We start from the raw sequence: 7,196 nt of genomic DNA, 5'->3' as shown, positions 1-7,196 counted from the left end.
ATAGCTTTGAATTTGCTTACGCTCCCACATTGCAATGTTTCTTCACCTTCCAGACAGAAGGGGCGTTTAATGGAAATTGACGTCGCTCGGCAGCTTATAGGCACCATGGAAAGTAAGGTAAGTGACTTTGTCTAAGTAAGATCACGTATTTATTTACACAATATAGAAGATAAAATGTATAGTCGCAGGATTTCATATCTATGCTTTCATTGGCTTTGAAATCACTTATGATGTCTGACTGTACTATTTTATCTCCTATATTGCGTCTGCGTGTTTGCTTGTGTCTGTGTGTGTGTATGACCCATGAAGTGCACACGCATGTCACATGCTGCATCGTGGGATGCGAGATGTCTCGTGTGGTGCTCGTGCATGTGTGTCATGGTCCCGCGTGATAAGAGCACATGTCCCGCAGCGCAAAAGACTGATTTGTAAGGTACATAGCGCACTGAAGTCCCCGCAAAACGGTGTGCTTGTAGGTTGACTATATGTATGGGTGAATGTGTGTAGGGAAGAACGCGAGATCTGAATCTGCTTATGAGCATGATGATTGAATGCTTGTGAGTGTTTGCTGTGAATGGAGTCCTGGTCACCCCAGCGTCCCGGTAGGCAGGTGATCGTTCCACGGTCGCCCCAGCGTCCCGGTTGGCAGGTGACAAGGAGTTGCCCCAGCGTCCCGGTTGGCAGGTGACAAGGAGTTGCCCCAGCGTCCCGGTAGGCAGGTGTCCAGTCCCTGGTCACCCCAGCGTCCCGGTAGGCAGGTAACTGTGTGTTTGAGGGTGTGTCTTTTGGTATGTTTGACTGCATACATGAGTGAGTGCCTGTATGAGTGTTAGTATGTGTGACTGGCTGAGTGCATGTTTGAATGCTTGTGAGTGTTTGTAATGAATGTAGTCCTGGTCACCCCAGCGTCCCGGTAGGCAGGCGATCGTTCCACGGTCGCCCCAGCGTCCCGGTTGGCAGGTGACAAGGAGTTGCCCCAGCGTCCCGGTAGGCAGGTGTCCAGTCCCTGGTCACCCCAGCGTCCCGGTAGGCAGGTAACTGTGTGTTTGAGGGTGTGCCTTTGGTATATTTGACTGCATACATTTTTGAGTGCCTGTATGAGTGTTTGTATGTTTGACTGGCTGAGTCCACGTTTGAATTCATGTGAGTGCTTGCAATAAATGGAGTCCTGGTCACCCCAGCGTCCCGGTAGGCAGGCGATCGTTCGACGGTCGCCCCCAGCGTCCCGGTTGGCAGGTGACAAGGAGTTGCCCCAGCGTCCCGGTAGGCAGGTGTCCAGTCCCTGGTCACCCCAGCGTCCCGGTAGGCAGGTAACTGTGTGTTTGAGGGTGTGCCTTTGGTATATTTGACTGCATACATGTGTGAGTGCCTGTATGAGTGTTTGTATGTGTGACTGGCTGAGTGCATGCTTGAATGCTTGTGAGTGTTTGAAGTGAATGGAGTCCTGGTCACCCCAGCGTCCCGGTAGGCAGGCGATCGTTCCACGGTTGCCCCAGCGTCCCGGTTGGCAGGTGACAAGGAGTTGCCCCAGCGTCCTGGTAGGCAGGTGTCCAGTCCCTGGTCACCCCAGCGTCCCGGTAGGCAGGTAACTGTGTGTTTGAGGGTGTGCCTTTGGTATATTTGACTGCATACATGTGTGAGTGCCTGTATGAGTGTTAGTATGTGTGACTGGCTGAGTGCATGCTTGAATACTTGTGAGTGTTTGAAGTGAATGGTGTCCTGGTCACCCCAGCGTCCCGGTAGGCAGGCGATCGTTCCACGGTCGCCCCAGCGTCCCGGTTGGCAGGTGACAAGGAGTTGCCCCAGCGTCCCGGTAGGCAGGAGTCTAGTCCCTGGTCACCCCAGCGTCCCGGTAGGCAGGTAACTGTGTGTTTAAGGGTGTGCCTTTAGGTATGTTTGACTTCATACATGAGTGAGTGCCTGTATGAGTGTTAGTATGTGTGACTGGCTGAGTGCATGTTTGAATGCTTGTGAGTGTTTGAAGTGAATGGATTTCCTGGTCACCCCAGCGTCCCGGTAGGCAGGCGATCGTTCCAAGGTCGCCCCCAGCGTCCCGGTTGGCAGGTGACAAGGAGTTGCCCCAGCGTCCCGGTAGGCAGGTGTCCAGTCCCTGGTCACCCCAGCGTCGCGGTTGTCAGGTATCTGTGTGTTAGACTGAGTGCATGTTTGAATGATTGTCAGTGCTTGCAGTGAATGGAGTCCTGGTCTCCCCAGCTCGGCTCGGGCCTGGGCTCGGGCTCGGGTCTGGGCTCGGGCTCGGGGTCGGGCTCGGGGTCGGGCTCGGGGTCGGGCCTGGGCTCGGACTCGGGTCTGTGCATGGACCTGGGCTCGGGCCTGGGCTTGGGTCTGTGCTCGGACCTGCGCTTGGGCTCGGGCTTAGTCCTGGGCTCGGTCTCGGGGCTCGGCTCGGGCTTGGGCCCCGGCTCGGAATCGGTCCTGGGCACGGGCACGGGCACGGGCACGGGTTCAGGCCTGGGCTCGGACTTGGGCTCGTGGTCGGGCCTGGGCTCGTGCCTGGGCTCGGGCTCGGGTCTGGGCTAGGGCCTGTGCTCGGGTCTGGACTCGGGCACTGGCTCGGGCCTGGGCTCAGGTTTGGGCCTGGCCCTGGCCTCGGGCTCTTCCCCGGGCTCGGGCTCGGGCTCTTGCCCGGGCTCGGGCTCAGGCCTGGGTTCGGGCTCGGGCTTAGGGTTCAGGCTCGGGCCTGGGCGCGGGCTTAGGCTCGGGCCTGTGCTCGGGCCTGGGCTAGGGCTCGGGCCAATGCCTGAGCCCAGACCCGAGCCTGAACCAAACCCCAGGCCCCAGCCCAGGCCCCAGCCCAGGCCTGAGCCCAGACCTGAGCCCAGGCCTGAGCCAAGACCCGAGCCCAGGTCTGAGCCCGAGCCCAGGCCCGAGCCCAGGCCCGAGCCCGAGCCCAGGCCCGAGCCCGAGCCCAAGCTCGAACCCAGGCCCGAGCCCAGGCCCGAGCCCGAGCCCAGGCCCGACCCGAGCCCACGCCCGACCTCGAGCTCAGGCCCGAGCCCAGGACCGGGCCCGAGCCCAGGCCCCGAGCCCAAGCCCGAGCCCAGGCCCGAACCCGAGCCCAAGCCCGAACCCAGGCACAAGCCCGAGCCCAGGCCCAGGCCCGAACCCGAACTTGTCGTGGAGCCCTACCTCCAGATGAGAATCTAGAAATATTGCTACTTCTCGTTGTTCATAAAGTTGTCCAAACCTATTCCCCCTTGAGAGTCATCGTCCGTTCGTGTGAAAAATCAAGGCTTCATCTTCAGATTCCATATCTTTCCACAACAGTTTGAAAAGACGACTGTTTAGGCTCCACACTTGGTCAAGTTGAGGACCTTGACAGTCATGTTAAAGAGGTCCCTTATTTCAACACTTAAGGTTTCACAACGAAGGATGCAGTATGTAACTACAACAGGTGGATTTTTTTTTTCTTTCTCCCTTGTGATGAATCCAGTCTGCAGACCAAGCATGGCTGGAGCTCCATCTGCACACACCCATACCAGCAGCGAACTCCACCAAAGTTTGTTTCCCGAAAAGTTTGATACATCATGAAAAATAGCTGTTGCTCTTGTACAACATTTCATTGGGTGCCATAATAGCATTTCCTCTTTTACACAGTTGCCTAACACGAAACGAGCATACACCAGTAGGTAAGAACACTGGGCGATGTCGGTCGTTTCGTTACATTGGATGGCAAAAACAGGAGAATGGTCGAGAATTTAATCTTTGGTTTCTTGAGACAATTCATCGATCCTTTCCTTGACTGTATAGTTTGATGGTGAATTCTGGGAAAGCTTGTTTGCACTCTTTCTCCAGAACGAGTTTTGCTGGACGAAGTAGACTTGGTTTTATGAGAGATTCTCCGATGTTATGATTCTTGCTCTTTGCAGTCAACATGGCAATCTCACAGGAAGCGTCATTAAACTTTGAAGTTTGTTGTCGAAATAACCCAGCACCGTCCATTTTAGTATGGTTCAAGGATTTTCTTCTTCTTGGTCGTTTTTTCCTCTCTTTTTTTCAAGGAAAACGTTGGTCTTGTCTTCAAGAGCAGGATGTTTTGTCCTCAAGTAATAAAAAAAATCGTAGACACTGCTAGTGACTACAATTATACATGATCATAAACACCACAACTAACTACTGACGAAATACAAACGGATTTCAATTCACCAATAAACTAATAGCTATTTACTATTTTTAGGTAAATATAACAAGTGGAATAGCCTTGATTGAATGAATGTGAGAAAAGAGCAGCTATTACCACGGACGTGTGCAGAAGACTGGGAGAGAACGGGGCTCACCAGTCACCAACGAGCAGTCTACAGGTCCAGGATGTGTTCACACCTCCCGTCCCAAGGCTTCCGAAGGATATGGAAAGAGGTCAACAAGTACAGAAAATGGTGAGCGGCGCTATGAGAGACTATAGAAAACTAAAGTTATAAGGCAATACTTTTGCTTTTTTTTTATCAATTTCTCGATATTTGACCATGCTCTCGTTAAGAGAATAAGAAATATAATTAGAGAATTTCCTGATGTTGTTTTCTTTTCCCAAAGGAGGCGCAAGTCCCAGTTGAAAATTCCTGACGCCTCGCTGAATTAGATACTGTGTGAAGGCACATAAACACATAAGCTACATGTATACTCATGGGTGTGCAGTCAACCACGCATAGCCTACATATTTGCTAGACAAGTTAAATGAAAGTGACTGCAACATATATAGACCGAAATAGATTGTACATGAAAAGTCAATACACTACTAGAGAATAATACTATTTACATGTATTGTGAAGGGTCTGTAAATGGTGCTACTACTCAGCAAAGGTATTTTTACTTGAGAAAATAGAAAAGGAACGAAATTGGTGATACGAGTATATTGTACCCGTGTATATCCCCTGATTCTATTGTGATAAGATACAATGGAATTGTGCACCCGTATAAGACCCCGGCCTCAGTAATACAGAAAGCTGAATATGCTCTTCTTTTTCTGTCCTAATATTCGTTGCTTTTGATGTAAGCGTGACACACAAAATAAATAAATAACACACACGCTATCGTATTATTATATAGATAATAATAATAATAATAATAATAATAATAATAATAATAATAATAATAATAATAATAATAATAATAATAATAATAATAATAATAATAATAATAATAATAATAATAATAATAATAATAATAATAATAGTAATAATAATGATAATAATGATAATAATAATAATAATAACAATAATAATTATAATTAATAATAATAATAATAATAATAATAGTAATAATAAAGATATGATAACAATAATATAATAATAATAATAATATAATAATAATAATAATAGTTGTAATAATGATAATGATAATAATAATATAATGCTGATAATGGTAACATAATAATAATAATAATAATAATAATAATAATAATAATAATAATAATAATAATAATAATAATAATAATAATAATAATAATAATAATAATAATAATAATAATAATAATAATAACAATGGGCTCGGGCTCACGCTCGGGCTCGGGCTCACGCTCGGGCCTGGGCTCGGGAGCGGGCCTGGCCTCGAGATTGGGCTAGGGCCATGGCTCGGGATCGGGCCTGAGATCGGGCGCTGGCCTGGGCCCGGGCTCGGGCCTGGGCTCGGGTTCGGGCCTAGGTCTGGGCTCGGGCTTGGGCCTGGGTACAGGCTCGGACTCGGGTTCGAGCCTGGGCTCGTGTTCGGGCTCGGGCCTGGGCTCGGGCTCGGGCTCGGTCCTGGGCTCGGGCCTGGGCTCGGACTTGGGCGTGGGCTCGGACTCGGGCTCGGGCCTGGGCTCGGGTTCGGGCCTGGGCCTGGGCTCGGGCTTGTGCCTGGGTTTGGGCTCGGGTTCGGGCCTGGGCTCGGGCTTGGGCTCGGGGCCTAGGCTCGGACTCGGGCCTGGGATCGGGCTCGGTCCTGGGCTCGGGCCTGGGCTCGGGCTCGGGCCTGGGCTCGGGCTCGGGCTCGGGCTCGGGCTCGGGCCTGGGCTCGGGCTCGGGCCTGGGCTCGGGCTCGGGCTCGGGCCTGGACCCAGGCTCGGGCTTGGGCCTGGGCTCGGGCCTGGGCTCGGGCTCAGACCTGGGCTCAGGCCTGGGCTCAGGTCTGGGCTCAGGCCTGGGCTGGGGCCTGGGCTTTGGTTCAGGCTCGGGTCTGGGCTCAGGCACTGGCCCGAGCCCTAGCCCAGGCCCGAGCACAGGATCGAGCCTAAGCCCGCGCCCAGGCCCGAGCCCGAGCCCAGGCCCAAGCCTGACCCTAAGCACAGACCCGAGCCCAGACCTAAGCCCGAGCCCGAGCCCAGGCCCGAGCCTGACCCTAAGCCCAGACCCGAGCCCAGGTCTGAGCCCGAGCCCGGGCAAGAGCCCGAGCCCAAGCCCGGGGAAGAGCCCGAGGCTAGGCCCAGGCCCGGAACTGAGCCCAGGCCCGAGCCCGTCCCCGAGCCCAGACCCGAGCCCGAGCCCATGCCCGAGCACAGGCCCAACCACGAGCCCAAGCCCGAGCCCAGGCCCGAACCCGTGACCGTGCCCAGGTCCAGGCCCGAGCCCGAGCCGGGGCCCAAGCTCGAGCCGGAGCCCAAGCCCGAGCCGGGGCCCAAGCCCGAACCGAGGCCCGAGACCGAGCCCAGGACTAAGCCCGAGCCCAAGCCCAGGCCCGAGCCCAGGTCCGAGCACAGACCCGAGTCCGAGCCCAGGCCCGACCCCGAGCCCGAGCCCAGACCCGAGCCCGAGCCCAGGCCCGAGCCGAGCTGGGGAGACCAGGACTCCATTCACTGCAAGCACTCACAAGCATTCAAACATGCGCTCAGTCAGTCACACATACAAACACTCATACAGGCACTCACACATGTATGCAATCAAACACACCAAGAGGCACACAATCTCACACACACAGTTACCTGCCTACCGGTACGCTAGGGTGACCAGGGACTGGTCACCTGCCTACCGGGACGATGGGACAACTCCTTGTCACCTGCCAACCGGGACGCTGGGGCGACCGTGGAACGATCGCCTGCCTACCGGGACGCTGGGGGTGACCAGGACACCATTCACTTCAAACACTCACAAGCATTCAAACATGCACTCAGCCAGTCACACATACTAACACTCAAACAGGCACTCACACATGTATTCAGTCAAATACACCAAAGGCACACCCTCAAACACACAGTTACCTGCCTA

At 53.3% G+C, this 7,196-nt stretch overlaps 1 pseudogene; it reads right to left on the bottom strand.

The window, feature by feature from the left end:
* Window positions 1-2,177: 2,177 nt before the first annotated feature.
* On the bottom strand, window positions 2,178-6,481 carry LOC143023947 (uncharacterized; annotated as a pseudogene).
* Between the last annotated feature and the right edge of the window lie 715 nt (window positions 6,482-7,196).

This window comes from Oratosquilla oratoria, unplaced genomic scaffold, assembly GCF_046742065.1.
Source record: "Oratosquilla oratoria isolate Oo_2021 unplaced genomic scaffold, ASM4674206v1 SCAFFOLD72, whole genome shotgun sequence".
NCBI lineage: Eukaryota > Metazoa > Arthropoda > Malacostraca > Stomatopoda > Squillidae > Oratosquilla > Oratosquilla oratoria.
Note: the sequence above shows the minus strand (reverse complement) of the source record. Positions and strands in the feature narration are given on the sequence as shown.